This window comes from Tachypleus tridentatus, unplaced genomic scaffold (genome assembly GCF_004210375.1).
Source record: "Tachypleus tridentatus isolate NWPU-2018 unplaced genomic scaffold, ASM421037v1 Hic_cluster_2, whole genome shotgun sequence".
NCBI lineage: Eukaryota > Metazoa > Arthropoda > Merostomata > Xiphosura > Limulidae > Tachypleus > Tachypleus tridentatus.
Window position 1 is genome coordinate 57,002,666 of NW_027467782.1, and position 22,915 is coordinate 57,025,580.

Sequence of the window (22,915 nt, forward strand, 5' to 3'; positions counted from 1 at the left end):
GCTAGCGCAGATATCCCTTGTGTAGCTTTGCGAGAAAATTCAAAACAAACTGTTAGGTTATAAGTTATTTATTTATTTTAACCCTTATTCTCGCTTTTCATAAACGTAAACGACCTTGTAGGAAATTGTCTGTTACTGACGTTCCATTCTTATTATAAGACCTAATTTTCATTGGAAGTTATTTATTGAGAAACACGAGGTATACGACATGCAATCATTTTTCAGTATCTATGTGGTTTAATTTAACGTACAATGTGAGAAAATAGTTACTAAACGTGACGTAAAGACGGCCAAAAAATCAGTGTATTTAACTGCTTCAACTTTAAAGTTATCCACCCAAGAGATAGTTAAATGTAGGATTTTAATTGTTTGTTCGGGTTAGTACAAGGTTACACGAGCGCCATCTGTGTGAAGGCTACACAAGCGCCATCTGTGTGATACACGGAATCTCAGTTCCAGAACGAACTTCCTCTCCTTGTCTTCTACAGATTACTAAAAACCACACTACTTGTCACCTAGTGGTGCCAAAAATTCAAGATAATTTCGCATCTTTGACATTTAACAATAGTTATGCGATCTTAGGATTAGATTAACAAAACTTTATTACCACTCACAGAAATCACGAAACTTGGGAGAAGTATTAGGGTTAACAATAGATACAGTTTCAGAGGTTAAGTAACATCATGTTCTGGATAGGTCAGCGGTATTTTATAGACTTATAATGCTAAAATCTGGGGTTCAATTCCGAGCATTAGAGAGAGTCAACTGTTTAGCTTTTACCGGAAAGGATAACAAGGTGTACATTTTACACAAGGGTCTGGACATCTAAAATATCAATATTTATCAAGTATTTCTTAAAAAATTATAGACTTACGAAGTTTGTGAGTAATATACAGAAAGGTCAAGGTCACTGGACCTCAAATAGCGTTGTCGTAGCATCAATAGTGAAAAGAAATTCATTAACTCTATTTAAAAACAAAGTATCTTTGTAACATTGAATTTAACGACTCTTAAACTGATACTTAATGTTTCTTTAATAAACAAATAAACGACACCACCGTAACCTACATGTGTAATCATAATATTAAAATGTACACATTTGTTATTTTGAATTTCGCGCAAAGCTACACGAGGGCTATCTGCGCCAGATAGCAGTGTAAGACTGGAGGAAAGGTAGCTAGTCATCACCACCCACTGCCAACTTCTGGGCTACTCTTTTACCAACGAATAGTTGGATTGACCGTAACATTATATCGCTCCCACGGCTGAAAGGACGAGCATGTTTGATGCAACGAGGATTCGAACCAACGACCCTTAGATTACAAGCCGAACGCCTTAACTTACCTGGCCATGCCGGGCCTAAAATGTACATAACACACTGTCAGTATTTTATCATACTAGAAAATGCAACTAACATACTTGCAGTATTATAATAAATATATTTTATCATTCTATAAAATGTAAGTAACATAATGTCAGTATTATCATATCAAATATTTTAATATACTTTCTCTAATATAATATCAACTAATTTATCATACAACTTAAGGCCAGGAGTCTAATTTCATATTCTCAAGTCCTTTGAACATAGCCAATGTACATAAATTATTTTAGTTATCATAATATCTACTAAAAGTGAGTTTCAATAACCCGACAATGTGGGTTTCTTTTTTCTAGATGTTTCTAGGTAAACGTGATATGCCTACATGACAACAAATGATAGGTAATACAGATTACATGGCTTGGCTGTTAAACGTGTCGTTAGATCGGTGCCTACTTTCGTACAGGAAAACTGATTTATTTACTATATTACTCATCGGTATAACCACAAATGGAGACTCTGTAGAAAGATAAATAAACCTGTTTAGTTCACTCTTTGTGCATTCTGACTTTGTCACGTGGTCTGAGACACAACAATTAACTTTAGTGTCTTTTACCAGAAGGGCTGAAATTGTCGAGACCAAAACAAGTCTGAGGAATTACTGTATTGTGACACGTTATAAAACATGTTGGGTCGTTATACCATTAGTCTACTAATACACGATTAAAGATTGCACATATAAACTTATAAAACTAAACAATATAATAATTGTACTGATACACGAACAAAACTATGAATACCAAAAATTATAGACATTTAAGTGGTGTTGTAGGTAGTAATAAACTAACATATAGTGTTAGTATTTAGTAAAAAACTAACAGTTAATGTTAGTATGTAGTAGAAAATTAATACTTAACACTGGTATGAAGCAGGACAACTAATCTTTCCAGCTTGGTATCCTGGTTCTTTGTAGCAACAGATCATGTTTAAATATCTGCTAACTAGTTAAACAGTAGTGATAGAACCTGGAATGTTACTGAACGTCTGCTAACTAGTTAAACAGTAGTGATAGAACCTGGAATGTTACTGAACGTCTGCTAACTAGTTAAACAGTAGTGATAGAACCTGGAATGTTACTGAACGTCTGCTAACTAGTTACACAGTAGTGATAGAACCTGGAATATTACTGAACGTCTGCTAACTAGTTAAAACGTAGTGACAGAACCTGGAATGTTACTGACCGTCTGCTAACTAGTTAAACAGTAATGATAGAACCTGGAATGTTACTGAACGTCTGCTAACTATTTAAACAGTAATAAGAAAACCTAGAATATTACTGAACGTCTGCTAACTAGTTAAACAGTAGTGATAGAACCTGGAATGTTACTGACCGTCTGCTAACTAGTTGAACAGTAGTGATAGAACCTGGAATGTTACTGACTCTCTTATTAAAGTTAGTGTTTGTTGTTTCTGTTCTTTCAGGTTCAGTTATAGCGCTGATGAATCAGGTAAACATGTGTGTGGACCCGAAAACAAGCAAGTCAAAATTATCTTCAACCTCGACAGATAAACCTTAGGAACTTGCAGTACCTAATGGATTCGTCGAATAAAGGAAGCCTTACTTTCTGTACTGGGAAAACATCAGTTGCTTTGTAGCTTGTCAAGGTATATTATCATCATTAGGTGTAAACGCTACCATCGAATCTTCCATTTCATTAACCACGTTCAACCCTAATAATGTCTTATTAATAGAATGAGCTTAACAGTAAAGTACCCCTGGTGTCGGGTTTAGGAACTTCCGATTTAAAGTTGTTTTTCTGACGAAAAATCGTTAATCGTTGAGCTGTGTTTTATTGAAAGGTGTAAAACGTTAACAACTCATTTATTTGTCTCTGTTAAGGCTCAGATACGTTTTCGTTACGACACCTGGTATATGAAAGAAAGACTAATTTTTATTTGATTTCGATAGGTTTGGTTGTATTTTTAGAAAAGCACCTTTAATTCGCATTGTTACAATACGGTTCCTCATTCTTCTCTGTCTGTACGTGTGTAGCAGTCAATAAAAACAGACGAAATTGTGTCATTGTTGGCACTTTCGAGGAGACGTGCTGTAAGGAATGGAAAAGGAATTAAATTCCTAGATGTCGCTCTAAAATTAGATAATTCATATGATCTTTTTAACCAAGAGCTTGTAATTCCTAGATGTCGCTCTAAAATTAGATAATTCATATGATCTTTGCAACCAAGAGCTTGTAATTCCTAGATGTCGCTATAAAATTAGATAATTCATATGATCTTTTTTAACCAAGAGCTTGTAATTCCTAGATGTCGCTCTAAAATTAGATAATTCATATGATCTTTGCAACCAAGAGCTTGTAATTCCTAGATGTCGCTCTAAAATTAGATAATTCATATGATCTTTGCAACCAAGAGCTTGTAATTCCTAGATGTCGCTCTAAAATTAGATAATTCATATGATCTTTTTTAACCAAGAGCTTGTAACTATTTCTTTTAAGTACTTGTTATAATCAGTGTCAGATGACACAGTGGACCTGCTACTGAGCAAAAAACAAACAAAAACTTGGACGTCAATCAAGTAGAAAAAATCGCAACCTTTCAGAACTCTCACGCCGTTGTTCGTTTCAATTATAAATGCACTAGTTTAGGTTTGTCAGTCGCTCCACGAGTTAACGAGGAGCCTCTCCCACAGTGCTCGGTGCGTTTCTCCTTACAGTTTAGTGAGGAACAGATTACACAACACTGTATGTAATTGTAAAAAGACATCTAAATGACACACAGGTTTTAACTAGAAACTAAAACCTTGTTTGTATTCAGATATTATATTACACACAACATTCTTTCAGAAGATTCGCTCGACCTCTGTGCGCTCCGATTGGTTGGAAAAGTTGATCGAAACTACTGGTAATTGGGTTACATGTTTATCTTCCCTTCGTTTTCTCCAGTTTCTCTGAACAAACAGAAATCGTCTACAAGTCCGTTTCTCCTCTTTGTGGAATAATCCAATAACATTTTAGAGGAAATTTATTTGCTTAAGTTGCGATTGTGACCAATTTTCATTAGAAAAAAAAAAACATTATTTGTTTACTTTAGACCAAAGCCACATTCGGCGATGTGCTGTGTCTACTACTGGGAATTGAACCCAGGATTTTAATGCTGTAAACCCGTAAAGTCACCGTTGTCCCACGGGGGGTTTTGAGAAAGAAAATCTTTTAAGTTAATTTCATATAAAGTAATATAAGTCATGTAAACCGCCAACCATCTTATCTGTCTTTAATTTCAGTGTTTACTTCTAGAAAGAGCTGAAAGCATGTTTTTTTTTTCAAATAAAACATTAATTTTTGTTTTAAAAACTTTTCGAAGACTTCCAGCTAGATTCAAAAGTGAAATGAAACATTGCCTATGCTACTAAAACAAGAAAACTAATATTAATAGAACGTCGTATTTTTCACTGAAATTATTTCATAGTTTCTAATCCGAACCTCGCCAGTGTTTCTTTTCCACTTCAAAGTTTAACTCGTGAGAAGACATATTGGTGAGACAATATTAAACCAGCCGATGGTTGTTTATCAACAGCTGTTTCCACCACCCTTCCACCTCTTAGATACTCTTCGCGTATAGATACTACAGAAAGCACTCTATTGATTGTGAAAACCACAAAGTCTACAGCTGGTGATGACGTGGATTTCGTGAAAATCTTACCCTCACTTACAGAAGAGGCTATTTTGTGCTTTTAACTCGAAGGCCTGCAAACATACTGCGTAACGTTCACTGAAGAGCTTCGGAGCTTGTTTCTGGAGAGTCCAATTTGTAAAGAAAACAAGCAGAAAATGGCTGGAAACCAGCCTAATTGATTCGTTACCAGAACTGGGCTTCTCGTGTGGCAATATTTGTCTTTAGTCGGAGAAACGTGTCTTCTCTGAAGACAGTGTGAGATTTTAATCTAATCTACGGTAAAGCCAAACTTCTTGCAGAAATATAACAAACAAAAATTATTCCAATTAATGAATTAAATGGACTCCACTCGATGTACTGATATTTTAATCAGAATATCGTTGTGGTGAAATTGATCATTATTTCTTAAATGGCTCGTAATCTGAGGGTCGCGGGCTCGAATCCCCGTCACACCAAACACACTTACCCTTTCAGTCGTGACGGCGATATAATGTTTCGGTCAATCCCGCTATTCGTGAATAAAAGAGTAGCCCAAGGGTTGCCTGTGGATGATGAAGACCATCTTCCTACCTCAAGTTTACACTACTAAATTAGGGGTAGCCCTCGTGTAGTTTTGCGCGAAATTCAAAAACAAACAAACAAACTATTTCTTAAATATTCTGCCGCTAAGCTATTTAGAAATTACTGTGAGTTTATGTGTTGATAGAGTAACAGTAATGATTCACTTGATAAGTTTGGTAATAAATAGTAAGTGTATAATTGTTATCTACGTACGAGTTTAATTTATAAAAAACCTGAAGTATCTCTAAGATTCTACAAAATATGATCTGTCAAATAATGGGTTTAAAAGCAACAATACTTATTTCTAGAGATAAATTTGAACATCTTACGAGTTTAAAATGTTATATGGGTCCTTGTGTTAGCATTACACTAAGTTAAGTTTCAGGCCACCCTCGACTCCGCCATTATAATATTATAATTATAATAATAATGGGTCCTTGTGTTAGCATTACACTACGTTAACCTTCAGGCCACCCACGACTCCGCCATTATAATATTATAATTATAATAATAATGGGTCCTTGTGTTAGCATTACACTAAGTTATCCTTTAGGCCACCCACGACTCCGTCATTATAATATTATAATTATAATAATAATGGGTCCTTGTGTTAGCATTACACTAAGTTATCCTTCAGGCCACCCACGACTCCGCCATTATAATAAGTAACTTTTTGAAAATAACCAGTGTTATGATGTAAGAGAAGACATAAAATTTAGGCTTAACATTTCAATATGATACTAGTATAATAAAGTGGATTATTTGAAAAATACCATCGAGTTTATTAGCTCGTTAAATTCGATAGAAACACTTCAATATATATCTCCAGTAAGAGATACGTGTTGGATACAACCTATAGTGGGTTATAACGAAACACAATTTACTATTAAAATTCTGTGTTTGTGTACATTTGGAATATACACCTAAAGTACCTTTCGTTATCGAAAACGAATATTTGTTTTTCCTTTTCTTATAATGCGTTTCCAAACATTATCTTTAAATCGCCAGCCAACTGATAAAACACAAAACGCGGTTTATATCTGTTTTTTAGGCAACGTAGTTAACATTTAAGATCATAAAATATTCATATTTATTATTCGAAACTTATTTGTTTACGTAATACAATTTTGATACGCTAAATATTTTTAAAACTGTGTTTTAAATTAGCAGAGTTATCTTATTCTTTCGGTTCTGGTTTTCTTTGATAAACTCCTTACAAAATTAGAACATTAATTTCCGACTTGTTCGTAATGACCATATATTTAGAGAAACTCTACTGCAGCCTGACATGACTTGGTGGTTAAGGCGCGTTCGGCTCGCAATCCTAGGGTCGGATGTTCGAGTCCCTTCACTCGATACACTTGATCTTTCAGCTAAGTGGGCTATTTAATGTGACGGTCAATTCCGTTCTTCGTTGATAGAAGAATATCCCAAAAGTTGAATGGCTGCCTTCCCTCGACTCTATCAATGTGAGCTGTTAGTTCAGATATCCCTGAAGTAAATATGCGCGAAACTGAACTGTTTTTCTTATAGAATTTCGCGCAAAACTACACGAGAGTTTTCTGCGATAGCCGTCCCTAATTTGGTAGGATAAGACTGGAGGGAAGACAACTAGTCATCACCACCCACCGCCAACACTTGAGCTACTCTTTTACCAATGAATAGTGGGATTAGCCGTGACTTTATAACGCCCCGACAGCTCAAAGGGCAAGCATGGTTGGTATGACGAGGATTTCAATCGGCGACCTTCAAATTACGAGTCAAGTGCCCTAACCATCTGGCCATACCGGGTCATGAAATTCAATACCAGCTTATCCTACATAATAGTTATTGCTTATCTTATGGCATAGATAATGATTATCCCATATTACAGTTAATGACTATCCTACATTATAGTTAATGATTATCATACAGTAAAGTTGATGATTATCCTGCACTATAGATAATGATTAGTCTATGTGCTTATCCTACACAATAATTAGTGCTTATCCTACACTATAATTAGTAGTTGTCCTACACTATAATTAGTGCTTATCCTACACTATAATTAGTGTTTATTCTACACTATAATTAGTGTTTATTCTACACTATAATTAGTAGTTGTCCTACACTATAATTAGTGCTTATCCTACACTATAATTAGTGTTTATTCTACACTATAATTAGTGTTTATTCTACACTATAATTAGTAGTTATCCTACTCTGTGATGTAGCTAATAATGTAGCAACATGTTTTACAATGTAAATAAAAAAGTATAAACAACGTGCTGTAATGTAAGGGTGAATGCTTCTCAATTCGTGATTATGTTCACAACTCAGCAATTTGATTTATCAAGATAACACAAAGTTTGATAATCGATCAATGGGAAAGCGATGGTACACCGTAGTGTGTAAAAAAAACAAGAGTTATATACCAGTGTAGCAGTACACAGATCAATACTGAGTGTCCCTGCGCAGAGAAATGTTGACCCTACAAGATGCTCGAGATACATTTTATCAGATATAAAGAAACAGAAACCTGATATTATCAGTGTTGTGGACGTACAAAATAAAATAAACATAACAGATTCTTCACTGTTTCTATTCCTCTAAAGTTACGGACAAACAATTCTAACAGTTCCAACATCCTATCTTAATTTTTAATTTTATATATCTCTCACAAATAAGAAATGACAGCAACTCCCTTGTTTGTTAGGAGCACTGTCTCTCCAATTCTGTTGATGTTAATCTCTTCTCGGTCTCGTTGAGAGAGGATGTGCGTGTCATATAATAGTATTTATTCCAAAGCTTTATTAATAAAGTTATGCTTGGTTCATATTTCTCGGTGAACTATTTAACCGTACTGGAAGACGTACCTATGGCATATTGGTTCTAAGGCAATGTTCTAGAATTTGTTTTAAATGGTTCGTCAGAGAGAAAATAATGATATATTTTATTATTTTACAGATTTTAGAACCCAGGTGAAAACAAAACGACAATAACTAATGATCTATACGAAGATATAAAATGTTTTATTTTATAATTTAAGTAAAAATCTGTTTCACACAAATCCCCAGATAGTTGTATTTTCTGCATTACCAAGCTGTTATGCGCGGTAAAAGATTATCAGGGGAAAATATTAGCAATGTATGTTTTATTGTTTAGTCGCAGGGATCTATCCTAAAATTTTAATGTTGTCATTAACTTAGATGACAGGCAACAACATCGATAAAAACACCAAAAATTACAACAAACGTTTTTTTTATAATTATTATCACATATTGTCACTTGTAATTAATACTTTACCAAGTGGTTAGTGTAATTAATACTTTACCAAGTGGTTAGTGTAATTAATACTTTACCAAGTGGTTAGTGTAATTAATACTTTACCAAGTGGTTAGTGTAATTAATACTTTACCAAGTGGTTAGTGTAATTAATACTTTACCAAGTGGTTAGTGTAATTAATGCTTTACCAAGTGGTTAGTGTAATTAATACTTTACCAAGTGGTTAGTGTAATTAATACTTTACCAAGTGGTTAGTGTAATTAATACTTTACCAAGTGGTTAGTGTAATTAATACTTTATCAAGTGGTTAGTGTAATTAATGCTTTACCAAGTGGTTAGTGTAATTAATACTTTACCAAGTGGTTAGTGTAATTAATACTTTACCAAGTGGTTAGTGTAATTAATGCTTTACCAAGTGGTTAGTGTAATTAATACTTTACCAAGTGGTTAGTGTAATTAATGCTTTACCAAGTGGTTAGTGTAATTAATACTTTACCAAGTGGTTAGTGTAATTAATACTTTACCAAGTGGTTAGTGTAATTAATACTTTACCAAGTGGTTAGTGTAATTAATACTTTACCAAGTGGTTAGTGTAATTAATGCTTTACCAAGTGGTTAGTGTAATTAATACTTTATCAAGTGGTTAGTGTAATTCATACTTTACCAAGTGGTTAGTGTAATTAATACTTTACCAAGTGGTTAGTGTAATTAATGCTTTACCAAGTGGTTAGTGTAATTAATACTTTACCAAGTGGTTAGTGTAATTAATGCTTTACCAAGTGGTTAGTGTAATTAATACTTTACCAAGTGGTTAGTGTAATTAATACTTTACCAAGTGGTTAGTGTAATTAATACTTTACCAAGTGGTTAGTGTAATTAATACATTACCAAGTGGTTAGTGTAATTAATACTTTACCAAGTGGTTAGTGTAATTAATGCTTTACCAAGTGGTTAGTGTAATTAATACTTTACCAAGTGGTTAGTGTAATTAATACTTTACCAAGTGGTTAGTGTAATTAATACTTTACCAAGTGGTTAGTGTAATTAATACTTTACCAAGTGGTTAGTGTAATTAATACTTTACCAAGTGGTTAGTGTAATTAATACTTTACCAAGTGGTTAGTGTAATATTGTCCCGCTCGTGGCACTGCAGGTACAAAACTATCAAACCATACGGTTGTAGTGAGTCGGTTTTTATAGTATCAAATGCATCCAGAATTTTTTTTTTAGAAATACTCCAACAAAAGAGAAAATAGTTTTAACGGATCTGTAACGTGTGACTAATTAAACCGAATTTGTTAATTAGTCTGAATTAAAATATAACTATTCATAAGAAATTCTCAATTAGAATTTCATATGAGATACTTAAGATTGGTTGTTTTTGTTTCCATTGTCTCGACTTTAGGGACATTCTATTCTAACAATGGTTTACACTTACCTTGTTTCAACTATTGTTACTATTATCGGATAAAGTTAATATCTTCTATATTGTCCCCCCAGTGGCTCAGCTGTATGTCTGCGGACTTACAACGCTAAAAACCCGGTTTCGATACTTGTGGTGGAAAGAGCACAGATAAGCCATTGTGCAGCTTTGTGCTTAATTTAAAACAACAACCTTCTATAGTGTAGGAATGATCAAACTTTTTCCCTTTTGTTTACAATTATTGTATATTATTTTCCAGATCAAACGAGCACTGGCTACGTAGAGTCTACACAAAATTAGATATTATTATATATATATAACATTCGCTCAGATCTAGTAACACCCACTCAAAGATATTATATTTGAGTGTGTTGAAGTACATGACTCTTGACTTGAGAATGTGGAGAGCACACCGAGGCTGACAGATCTCTAGGTGTATCACAGACAGTTCACTAATCTACCGTGAAGTCTACATATTAACCGAATTTCTAGAGGTCGCTTCCCACTCGCTACAGACACGAGGCAAGGCGATCCATGGTTAACCTTATTTCTTAGCTTTAAAAGGGCAATCGAGTTCGATAGGGATGAATGGCACGCGTGTTTATCACCTCTCTTTCGTCTTCAGAATCTGTTTTTCTTCTTCACTTGCGAGTCTTGATAAAGAGAATTGATACAATTATGTTAAAAGTTCTTTCCAATCTAACTGAATAACCAGAGGGCTTTGTTGATATCTTGACTTTATATCATCGCCAGCAAATTGTTATTCTATAAAAGTATCGCTTGTCAGTAACACTGAAAGAACGAATATTTAAACTGTAAAACGACAGGTGTTCAAAATATTATAAGTTTGCAAATGAACGGTTTGAGGGAATGAAATACGTTTTCGGTTATAAACTATTAGAATAATTAATAAACGAAACTTTCCATGTTTATCAAATATTCAGTAAACAACCAAACTAACCAATTGAGTTTCTTTATTTTTATCAAGGGTACAGTAAAATATTACGATAACCAACAAGTTATTCCTCTTAATGTTACCCATGATTTGCTAAAATAAGAGAGAAACGTATCTTAATGTTTTTATACTAACAGTTTTATTGCAGTGGTCTCAGAATTACACATTAGCAGTCTGGTTTTGTCTAGAATATCTTTATGAATTTACTTCTGTTTATATAACTACGCCTTGAGCCCGGCATGGCCAAGCGTGTTAAGGCGTTCGACTCGTAATCCGAGGGTCGCGGACATGCTCGCCCTTTCAGCCGTGGAGGCGTTATAAAGTGACGGTCAATTCCACTATTCGTGGGTAAAAGAGTAGCCCAAGAGTTGGCGGTGGGTGGTGATGACTAGCTGCCTTCCCTCTAGTCTTACACTCCCTAAATTAGGGACGGCTAGCGCAGATAGCCCTTGGTAGCTTTGCGCGAAATTCAAAACAAACCAATTATATAACTAACGCCTCTATTACTCCGATGTTGACCGTTGTTTTCACTCTTAGAAAATGTATGTTAGCTGCAAGACGTGCCCTTGGATACAATTAGTAACCCTTTTGTTACTGAGAACTGCACATTCCACAATAAAGGCATTGCATTCAAGTCTCACCATGGAGGACATGAAAAACAGAAACGGAGTCCTGCATTTTGAAATATAAAATCCATACTTGACAGAACTAACGGAAACCTAATACATATTTTGAGTAAGAAATGTATACAGATATCTAAACGCTTCTTTTGTCTACCACAAATTACTGCCCAAGAAATATCTCTCAGAACTCATTGTGTTTCATTTAAGAACTTTAGGCGTGAATGCAACGTCTAGCACGCTCAGAAACATACAGCAAACTGTACAGAGTGCACTTGCTAACTTCAGGATAAGGTAGAGACGGCTTTGAGAACAGTTTTGTTATTTGATGGCGGAAGAGAGGAAACATCAGCCTCCGAAGCAGAAAATAAGGAAGGATGACAAGAAATGGATAGTTACGAAGAAGACTTCTTTATGGGTGTGTGAGAACTATAGTGTAGTTTACAAGGGTGCACTAGAGTAAAAACAGAAAAGCGATAAGCCTAAATATACAGTTCTGTTAGCATTTAAGTGCCGGATTTGAATCTTTGGCTAGTTACAATGAGAAAGAAGAGGCTTGTACTTTCTTTATTTTACATGGACTGTCGTTACATTTAGAGTACTGTCTACATTTGTACATGGTCTATCGTCATGTTTTGAGTACTGTCTGTACATTTTTATTTTGAATATCTTCACAATTAGAGTACTGTCTTTATATTTTTATCTGAACTATGTTTACAACTTTGCATGGACTATCTTTACATGTAGGGGTTTATTTTTACAATTTTACATTGACTATCTTCAAACGTAAAGGTTTATTTTTACAACTTTACATGGACTATCTTTACACGTAAAGGTTTATTTTTACAACTTTACATGGACTATCTTTACACGTAAAGGTTTATTTTTACAACTTTACATGAACTATCTTTACACGTAGAGGTTTATTTTTACAACTTTACATGGACTATCTTTACACGTAAAGGTTTATTTTTACAACTTTACATGAACAATCTTTACTTGTAGAGGTTTATTTTTACAACTTTACATGGACTATCTTTACTTGTAGAGGTTTATTTTTACAACTTTACATGAACTATCTTTACTTGTAGAGGTTTATTTTTACAACTTTACATGGACTATCTTTACACGTAGAGGTTTATTTTTACAACTTTACATGGACTATCTTTACACGTAGAGGTTTATTTTTACAACTTTACATGGACTATCTTTACACGTAGAGGTTTATTTTTACAATTTTACATGGACTATCTTTACACGTAAAGGTTTATTTTTACAACTTTACATGGACTATCTTTACACGTAAAGGTTTATTTTTACAACTTTACATGGACCATCTTTACATGTAAAAGAGTATCTCATTAAGTATATGATATAAGATAATAGGATAAGGAATACTAAACTATAGAGCATGTTTGAAATTTAGAACATGTTTAAAGTACAGAACATATTTTATGTACAGAACATGTTTAAAGTACAGAACATATTTTATGTAGAGAGCATGTTTAAAGTTTTCTTTTTCATATCTAGGAATGTTCTCTTTATTTCTTGTTCTTTCATGTAAGAAGCGAATAATGTCGAAAATGTCTTAGTTCAACAAGGTTACTTACAGAACTCCTTCAAAGGTTCAGATATAGAAATGTTAATATAAACTAACTCACGTTAGTGAGTTCAAACCCTTTTGGAGAAAGCCCCTCCACAGAAGTATGAATGAATCCACTAAGCAAGATTCTCAGCTTTAGTGAAGGGTTATCAGGGATACGCATGTTTGAATAGATGAGAAACGTTTTCAGGATAAGAACAGATTATATATAAGACATAGGCTGTACTTAGGTAGGTAAGTAGGATGATGTCATGGGGGAAGTCTTACAATATTTATTAAACATAGGTTAGGCTGACACATTGAAATGACGCAATTTCTTCTCCCAGTTTTCAGAAAGCTGCCTCTGAGACAATGATACAATATTTATCATTAATGAACCGGACTAATGTGTTAAAATATGACACTGAACAGATTTAAAGGAGTGTGCTACTCTTAATCTAAAAAAGAACAAGAATGGAAGTTCGATCCCAACTGGATGACTGAGAAATTAGTTTCAAATGCATAAGGTGTTTAACTTAACAGAGTAGATCGTGGTTTTACATAAGTTAGAAAGTCCCAAAAGAAATATCAGGAATATCGGGATGATAGTGTTAAAAATATTAAGAATGATGTTTAACATGTTAAAAGTAAATAAAAAACGCTAATATAAGGATTTCATTTTGAAGGATTCTGTTGGTTCTTAAGATGGTTGAGCTTTTTCAACAGATGTTATTAGTAATATTTCTAACCCTAATAATTTATTGCGATGTTTCGGAATTAGCAAGTATCCTGTAGTTGTCTATTTATTTATGGTAAGTAGAAATATTGAGAGATTAAAACAACAATCAGACCAGGTTTTCCAAGTATCCTGTAGTTGTCTATTTATTTATGGTAAGTAGAAATATTGAGAGATTAAAACAACAATCAGACCAGGTTTTCCAAGTATCCTGTAGTTGTCTATTTATTTATGGTAAGTAGAAATATTGAGAGATTAAAACAACAATCAGACCAGGTTTTCCAAGTATCCTGTAGTTGTCTATTTATTTATGGTAAGTAGAAATATTGAGAGATTAAAACAACAATCGGACCAGGTTTTCCAAGTGTCCTGTAGTTGTCTATTTATTTATGGTAAGTAGAAATATTGAGAGATTAAAACAACAATCAGACCAGGTTTTCCAAGTATCCTGTAGTTGTCTATTTATTTATGGTAAGTAGAAATATTGAGAGTTTAAAACAACAATAAGACCAGGTTTTCCAAGTATCCTGTAGTTGTCTATTTATTTATGGTAAGTAGAAATATTGAGAGATTAAAACAACAATCAGACCAGGTTTTCCAAGTGTCCTGTAGTTGTCTATTTATTTATGGTAAGCAAAATATTGAGAGATTAAAACAACAATCAGACCAGGTTTTCCAAGTATCCTGTAGTTGTCTATTTATTTATGGTAAGTAGAAATATTGAGAGATTAAAACAACAATCGGACCAGGTTTTCCACCAGTGTCCTGTAGTTGTCTATTTATTTATGGTAAGTAAAATATTGAGAGATTAAAACAACAATCAGACCAGGTTTTCCAAGTATCCTGTAGTTGTCTATTTATTTATGGTAAGTAGAAATATTGAGAGATTTAAACAACAATCAGACCAGGTTTTCCAAGTGTCCTGTAGTTGTCTATTTATTTATGGTAAGTAAAATATTGAGAGATTAAAACAACAATCAGACCAGGTTTTCCAAGTATCCTGTAGTTGTCTATTTATTTATGGTAAGTAAAATATTGAGAGATTAAAACAACAATCAGACCAGGTTTTCCACGTATCCTGTAGTTGTCTGTTTATTTATGGTAAGTAAAATATTGAGAGATTACAATAACAATCAGACCAGGTTTTCCAAGTATCTTTTATTTGTCTATTTATTTATAGTAAGTAGAAATATTGAGAGATGAAAACATTAATCACACCAGGTTTTCCAAGTATCCTGTAGTTGTCTATTTATTTATGGTAAGTAGAAATATTGAGAGATTAAAACAACAATCAGACCAGGTTTTCCGAGTATCCTGTAGTTGTCTATTTATTTATGGTAAGTAAAATATTGAGAGATTAAAACAACAATCGGACCAGGTTTTCCAAGTATCCTGTAGTTGTCTATTTATTTATGGTAAGTAAAATATTGAGAGATTAAAACAACAATCAGACTAGGTTTTCCAAGTGTCCTGTAGTTGTCTATTTATTTATGGTAAGTAAAATATTGAGAGATTAAAACAACAATCAGACCAGGTTTTCCAAGTATCCTGTAGTTGTCTATTTATTTATGGTAAGTAAAATATTGAGAGATTAAAACAACAATCAGACCAGGTTTTCCAAGTATCCTGTAGTTGTCTATTTATTTATGGTATTTATGGTAAGTAAAATATTGAGAGATTAAAACAACAATCAGACCAGGTTTTCCAAGTATCCTGTAGTTGTCTGTTTATTTATGGTAAGTAAAATATTGAGAGATTACAATAACAATCAGACCAGGTTTTCCAAGTATCTTGTATTTGTCTATTTATTTATAGTAAGTAGAAATATTGAGAGATTACAATAACAATCAGACCAGGTTTTCCAAGTATCTTGTATTTGTCTATTTATTTATAGTAAGTAGAAATATTGAGAGATTAAAACAACAATCAGACCAGGTTTTCCAAGTATCTTGTATTTGTCTATTTATTTATAGTAAGTAGAAATATTGAGAGATTAAAACAATAATCACACCAGATTTTCCAAGTATCCTGTAGTTGTCTATTTATTTATGGTAAGTAAAATATTGAGAGATTAAAACAACAATCAGACCAGGTTTTCCAAGTATCCTGTAGTTGTCTGTTTATTTATGGTAAGTAAAATATTGAGAGATTACAATAACAATCAGACCAGGTTTTCCAAGTATCTTTTATTTGTCTATTTATTTATAGTAAGTAGAAATATTGAGAGATGAAAACATTAATCACACCAGGTTTTCCAAGTATCCTGTAGTTGTCTATTTATTTATGGTAAGTAGAAATATTGAGAGATTAAAACAACAATCAGACCAGGTTTTCCGAGTATCCTGTAGTTGTCTATTTATTTATGGTAAGTAAAATATTGAGAGATTAAAACAACAATCAGGTTTTCCAAGACCAGGTTGAGAGATTACAATAACAATCCAAGTATCCTGTAGTTGTCTATTTATTTATGGCAAGTAGAAATATTGAGAGATTAAAACAACAATCAGACCAGGTTTTCCAAGTATCCTGTAGTTGTCTATTTATTTATGGTAAATAAAATATTGAGAGATTACAATAACAATCAGACCAGGTTTTCCAAGTATCTTGTATTTGTCTATTTATTTATAGTAAGTAGAAATATTGAGAGATTAAAACAACAATCAGACCAGTTTTTCCAAGTGTCCTGTAGTTGTCTATTTATTTAAGGTAAGTAAAATATTGAGAGATTAAAACAACAATCAGATCAGGTTTTCCAAGTGTTTTAAAAAAGGTAAAGTTTTAGACATGGAAGCTTCTCTATCTTTTATTTGTATTAATTAAATAAACAGTTAGACTGAAGATTGAAGGTTTGGGTGTTACTGCTATTTTGATGTCAGTAATTTGAGTTATCCTAGTATTTACAGGGTACTTTTATAGCGGAAAAATCTAAACAATCATATAAAAAAAACTGTAAACAACTTGTGAAATACGACATCAAAGATGAATGCCAACGTGGTTTAGCGTTGAGACAACTTTCTCCACTGAGCTGTTCTAGGGTGTTACTGCATATTAGTTGTACAACAAAAATAGTTCGGTTTAACTTGATACATTTAGATTTTCAAGGGGCTTGTGACAAGGCCTTACATAACAAAGAACGATAATAAAAGGACATCAGTTGACATACACTAGTAGTTAGTTTTACTTGGCTGTACAAGAGAAAGTAAACATTTCTTATTAATCAACAAGTTTAATGAAACTGGAGATTACTATTAGTGTTTATAAGACCATCAGTGATTGATACTTACAAAAATTAGTAACATGCTGATTACGAAACCAGTTCTTGAGAAATTCTAGGAATATTGGGAATATTCAGGTATTATAAGATTATAATCGAAGCTAATTAAATTGATGTTGTATGTATATACATACCGATTGCAACACAAAGAGGTAATTATTTATCTATGTTAATCGAAGCTAATTAAATTGATGTTGTATGTATATACATACCGATTGCAACACAAAAGGTAATTATTTATCTATGTTAATCGAAGCTAATTAAATTGATGTTGTATGTATATACATACCGATTGCAACACAAAAGGTAATTATTTATCTATGTTAATCGAAGCTAATTAAATTGATGTTGTATGTATATACATACCGATTGCAACACAAAGAGATAATTATTTATCTATATTAATCGCTTCGTAGGCCTCATTTCGTTCACTTAGCTAGGAAACGACTTTTTCTCATGAGAGAGATTTCAGAACGGCTCTACTAGGATAAGCCTAGGATGCCACATATATCCTAAAGAGATTGGTTAAGATCTCATAATATATTTTCTCTGAGAGAAAACAGACAGTAAGAGATGATTTCATTCAAGTTTACAAGATTATCTGAGGAATCGATAGCATAATTGTTTCTTATTTCATTTTATAGTATCCTGAAGATAATAGGATAAGAGGACATAAGTTTTAGACTTGGAAACGAGAGGCTAGGCTACACTTAAAACGGTTTTATCTTTCATAACCAGGTTATTGACTTGTAGAATAGTTTGTTGTCGGCACTAGCGCAAGCTAGAAAATAACAAGTTGGAAAGATGGAATACAGAAGGATCCTGTTCTGAATAATTGAAAGACGTTTCTTAGCGTCGGATGAGCAGTCGTGGAATATTGCTATTAGATCTTCGAAATTTTAAAGTTGGATGTTGTGAATTGGATTAATGAAGAAATAACGTAACGTGTTTTTCTTGTTCACTTCACACACACGTATGGCACGACCTCTGAAGTAAATCTCACTAAATCACTTGCTTTTTATAGTCAGAGAAGTTGATTGAATTGTCGCCAAGGGCTTAAGTTTGTTTGTCTGTTTTAGAACAACACTATACAGTGTCCACCACGGGATTCGACGAAACCCGGATTTTAACATTCTAAATCCGTAAACTTACCGTTTATCCACAGGGGGAACACAGGTTTAGAGAGAGAGAAGAACCTTCGAAGTTTCGACTTAAACACTGCTAGGCCTAAAAAGCAGTCAGTAAACGGAAGTTATTACTGAATCGACCTCAGTTCGTCTGGCCACTAACGACATAATTCACCTGTTACCTATCAAGGACGTGAAATGTAAATTTTAATAAAAACATATATGTCGGTTTAAAATTTTAAGAAACCCTAACAAAACTGCTAAAGTTTAAGAAAGTGTTAAAAAAAACTTAGAAATGAATTATTTGATGTCCTGAGAATCCAAAAATATGTCTCTTAATGTTATATCTGTTCAGTGTTAATTTCGAGTTTTTGTAGGAAGTTATATGTTGATCGATTCTCTTTTGTAACTGGATTTTGTGCATAAAAACATAAAACAAGTGGAGTGTAATACAACGAAACGCTCGCGAAGTTACGTGGAAGTATATGTTATGTGAGATAAAGTGGCAACATGTGTTTTGTGAGACTACGTGGTAACTTGTGTTATTTGAGACAAAGTGGGAACATGTGTTATGTGAAACAATGGGACAACATTCATGTGAGAAAAAGTTACAACATGTGTTATGTGAGACAATGTGACAACATTTGTTATGTGAGATAAAATGGCAACGTGTTATGTGAGACAATGTGACAACATTTGTTATGTGAGATAAAGTGGCAACGTGTTATGTGAGACAATGTGACAACATTTGTTATGTGAGATAAAATGGCAACGTGTTATGTGAGACAATGTGACAACATTTGTTATGTGAGATAAAGTGGCAACATGTGTTATGTGAGACAATGTGACAACATTTGTTATGTGAGATAATGTTACAACATGTGTTATGTGAGACAATGTGACAACATTTGTTATGTGAGATAATGTTACAACATGTGTTATGTGAGACAATGTGACAACATTTGTTATGTGAGATAAAGTGGCAACATGTGTTATGTGAGACAATGTGACAACATTTGTTATGTGAGATAAAGTGGCAACATGTGTTATGTGAGACAATGTGACAACATTTGTTATGTGAGATAATATTACAACATGTGTTATGTGAGACAATGTGACAACATTTGTTATGTGAGATAAAGTGGCAATATATGTTATGTGAGACAATGTGACAATATTTGTTATGTGAGATAAAGTGGCAACATGTGTTATGTGAGACAATGTGACAACATTTGTTATGTGAGATAAAGTGGCAATATGTGTTATGTGAGACAATGTGACAACATTTGTTATGTGAGATAAAGTGGCAATATGTGTTATGTGAGACAATGTGACAACATTTGTTATGTGAGATAAAGTAGCAACATGTGTTATGTGAGACAATGTGACAACATTTGTTATGTGAGATAAAGTGGCAACATGTGTTATGTGAGACAATGTGACAACATTTGTTATGTGAGATAATATTACAACATGTGTTATGTGAGACAATGTGACAACATTTGTTATGTGAGATAAAGTGGCAATATATGTTATGTGAGACAATATGACAATATTTGTTATGTGAGATAAAGTGGCAACATGTGTTATGTGAGGCAATGTGACAACATTTGTTATGTGAGATAAAGTGGCAATATGTGTTATGTGAGACAATGTGACAACATTTGTTATGTGAGATAAAGTGGCAATATGTGTTATGTGAGACAATGTGACAACATTTGTTATGTGAGATAAAGTGGCAATATGTGTTATGTGAGACAATGTGACAACATTTGTTATGTGAGATAAAGTGGCAACATGTGTTATGTGAGACAATGTGACAACATTTGTTATGTGAGATAATATTACAACATGTGTTATGTGAGACAATGTGACAACATTTGTTATGTGAGATAAAGTGGCAATATATGTTATGTGAGACAATATGACAATATTTGTTATGTGAGATAAAGTGGCAACAGTTATGTGAGGCAATGTGACAACATTTGTTATGTGAGATGTGGCAATATGTGTTATGTGAGACAATGTGACAACATTTGTTATGTGAGATAAAGTGGCAATATGTGTTATGTGAGACAATGTGACAACATTTGTTATGTGAGATAAAGTGGCAATATGTGTTATGTGAGACAATGTGACAACATTTGTTATGTGAGATAAAGTGGCAACATGTGTTATGTGAGACAATGTGACAACATTTGTTATGTGAGATAAAGTGGCAACATGTGTTATGTGAGACAACATGTAAAAGAACTAGAAAGGAATACTCGATTTTTGTCCAGTGTTTGTCCACTCGTTACTTTAATCGTATTTAAAGATTTGGAACTAACCTGATGTCCAGTGTTTGTCCATTCGTTACTTTAATCGTTAAAGATTTGGAACTAACCTGATGTCCAGAAACAAAGCGCTAAATTATCTTGCTAATATTATTGATTATCCATTCTACACAAACACATGATGATAACCTCTTTATTTTCAGCTAACAGCAGATGGACTTTGTTTGTTTGCTTAGTTTTGAATACAAAGCTACACAATGCTCATTACAGGTATCAATGCCCGTATCTTAGCGGCAGGACAGTGGCAAGTTTACGTATTTATAACGTTAAAATCGAGGGTTTACTTCCCCCGCACTGGAGGCAAGAAGTATATTTTTCATTTAAAACAACTTTTCTTATTTTAGAAAAAATCACTTGGATATAAATTGTAACAGAAGCCACTAATGTTTCAATACATCAGTCGTATATTCAATAAATGAACATATATCCGAATTATAAAACAAAAGTAATATCGCCTGGTTTATCTGAAGATAAGATAATATTATTTATATGAAAAGCTTTGTATCTAGTACACGATGGTGTGTCGTGGACAATAACTCACTTCAAAGTTCATTGAAATAGTTTTGATTCCTGGGTGTGTGTATATTTATTTTTCTCAGCAAGATTTCTCGTAAACGGGTGAATGGATTTGTATGAAAATGGAAATATGTTTGTTGTAAGACCCAACCTGGAAGAGACGACTAGCCTTTGATAGGTTAATATTACAGAAAGTTCCCCCCTGGAAGAGACGACTAGCCTTTGATAGGTTAATATTACAGAAAGTTCCCCCCTGGAAGAGACGACTTGCCTTTGAAAGGTTAATATTACAGAAAGTTCCACCCTGGAAGAGACGACTAGCCTTTGAAGGTTAATATTACAGAAAGTTCCCCTGGAAGAGACGACTAGCCTTTGAAGGTTAATATTACAGAAAGTTCCCCTGGAAGAGACGACTAGCCTTTAAAGGTTAATATTACAGAAAGTTCCCCTGGAAGAGACGACTTGCCTTTGAAGGTTAATATTACAGAAAGTCCCCCTGGAAGAGACGACTAGCCTTTGAAGGTAATATTACAGAAAGTCCCCTGGAAGAGACGACTTGCCTTTGAAAGGTTAATATTACAGAAAGTTCCCCTGGAAGAGACGACTTGCCTTTGAAGGTTAATATTACAGAAAGTTCCCCCCTGGAAGAGACGACTTTCATTTGAAAGGTTAATATTACAGAAAGTTCCCCCCTGGAAGAGACGACTAGCCTTTGATAGGTTAATATTACAGAAAGTTCCCCCCTGGAAGAGACGACTTGCCTTTGAAAGGTTAATATTACAGAAAGTCCCCCCCTGGAAGAGACGACTAGCCTTTGAAAGGTTAATATTACAGAAAGTTCCCCTGGAAGAGACGACTAGCCTTTGAAGGTTAATATTACAGAAAGTCCCCCTGGAAGAGACGACTAGCCTTTGAAAGGTTAATATTACAGAAAGTTCCCCCCTGGAAGAGACGACTAGCCTTTGAAAGGTTAATATTACAGAAAGTCCCCCCCTGGAAGAGACGACTAGCCTTTGAAAGGTTAATATTACAGAAAGTACCCCCTCCCGATAAAACATATGTTAACATGGTGAGAGATTTTCCACGCTATTTTCGCTCTATAACTCAATCACGAATTATCAGATTTTTATGAAACTTGGTGAGCATATTGTAGGCCCATCTGTTAAAATAAACCATTATACTAAGTTAAATACTAGAAGTTATTAAAAATAAACCATTATACTAAGTTAAATACTAGAGAAGACTCACTCCATCTATTAAATATAAACAATTATACTAAGTTAAATACTAGAGAAGGCACACTCCATCTATTAAAAATAAACCATTATACTGATTTAAAAACTAGAGAAGGCCTACTCCATCTATTAAAAATAAACCATTATACTAAGTTAAAACTAGAAGACCTACTCCATCTATTAAAAATAAACCATTATACTAAGTTAAAAACTAAAGAAGGACCACTCCATCTATTAAAAATAAACCATTATACTAAGTTAAAAACTAAAG

General features: G+C 33.5%; 1 protein-coding gene across 1 annotated transcript in view; it reads left to right on the plus strand.

Annotated features, from left to right (window-relative positions):
• LOC143242335 (neurotrimin-like) overlaps positions 1 to 22,915 on the plus strand; it is a 471,256-nt gene that overhangs the window by 387,600 nt on the left and 60,741 nt on the right. The gene's annotated exons all lie outside the window — the stretch shown is intronic.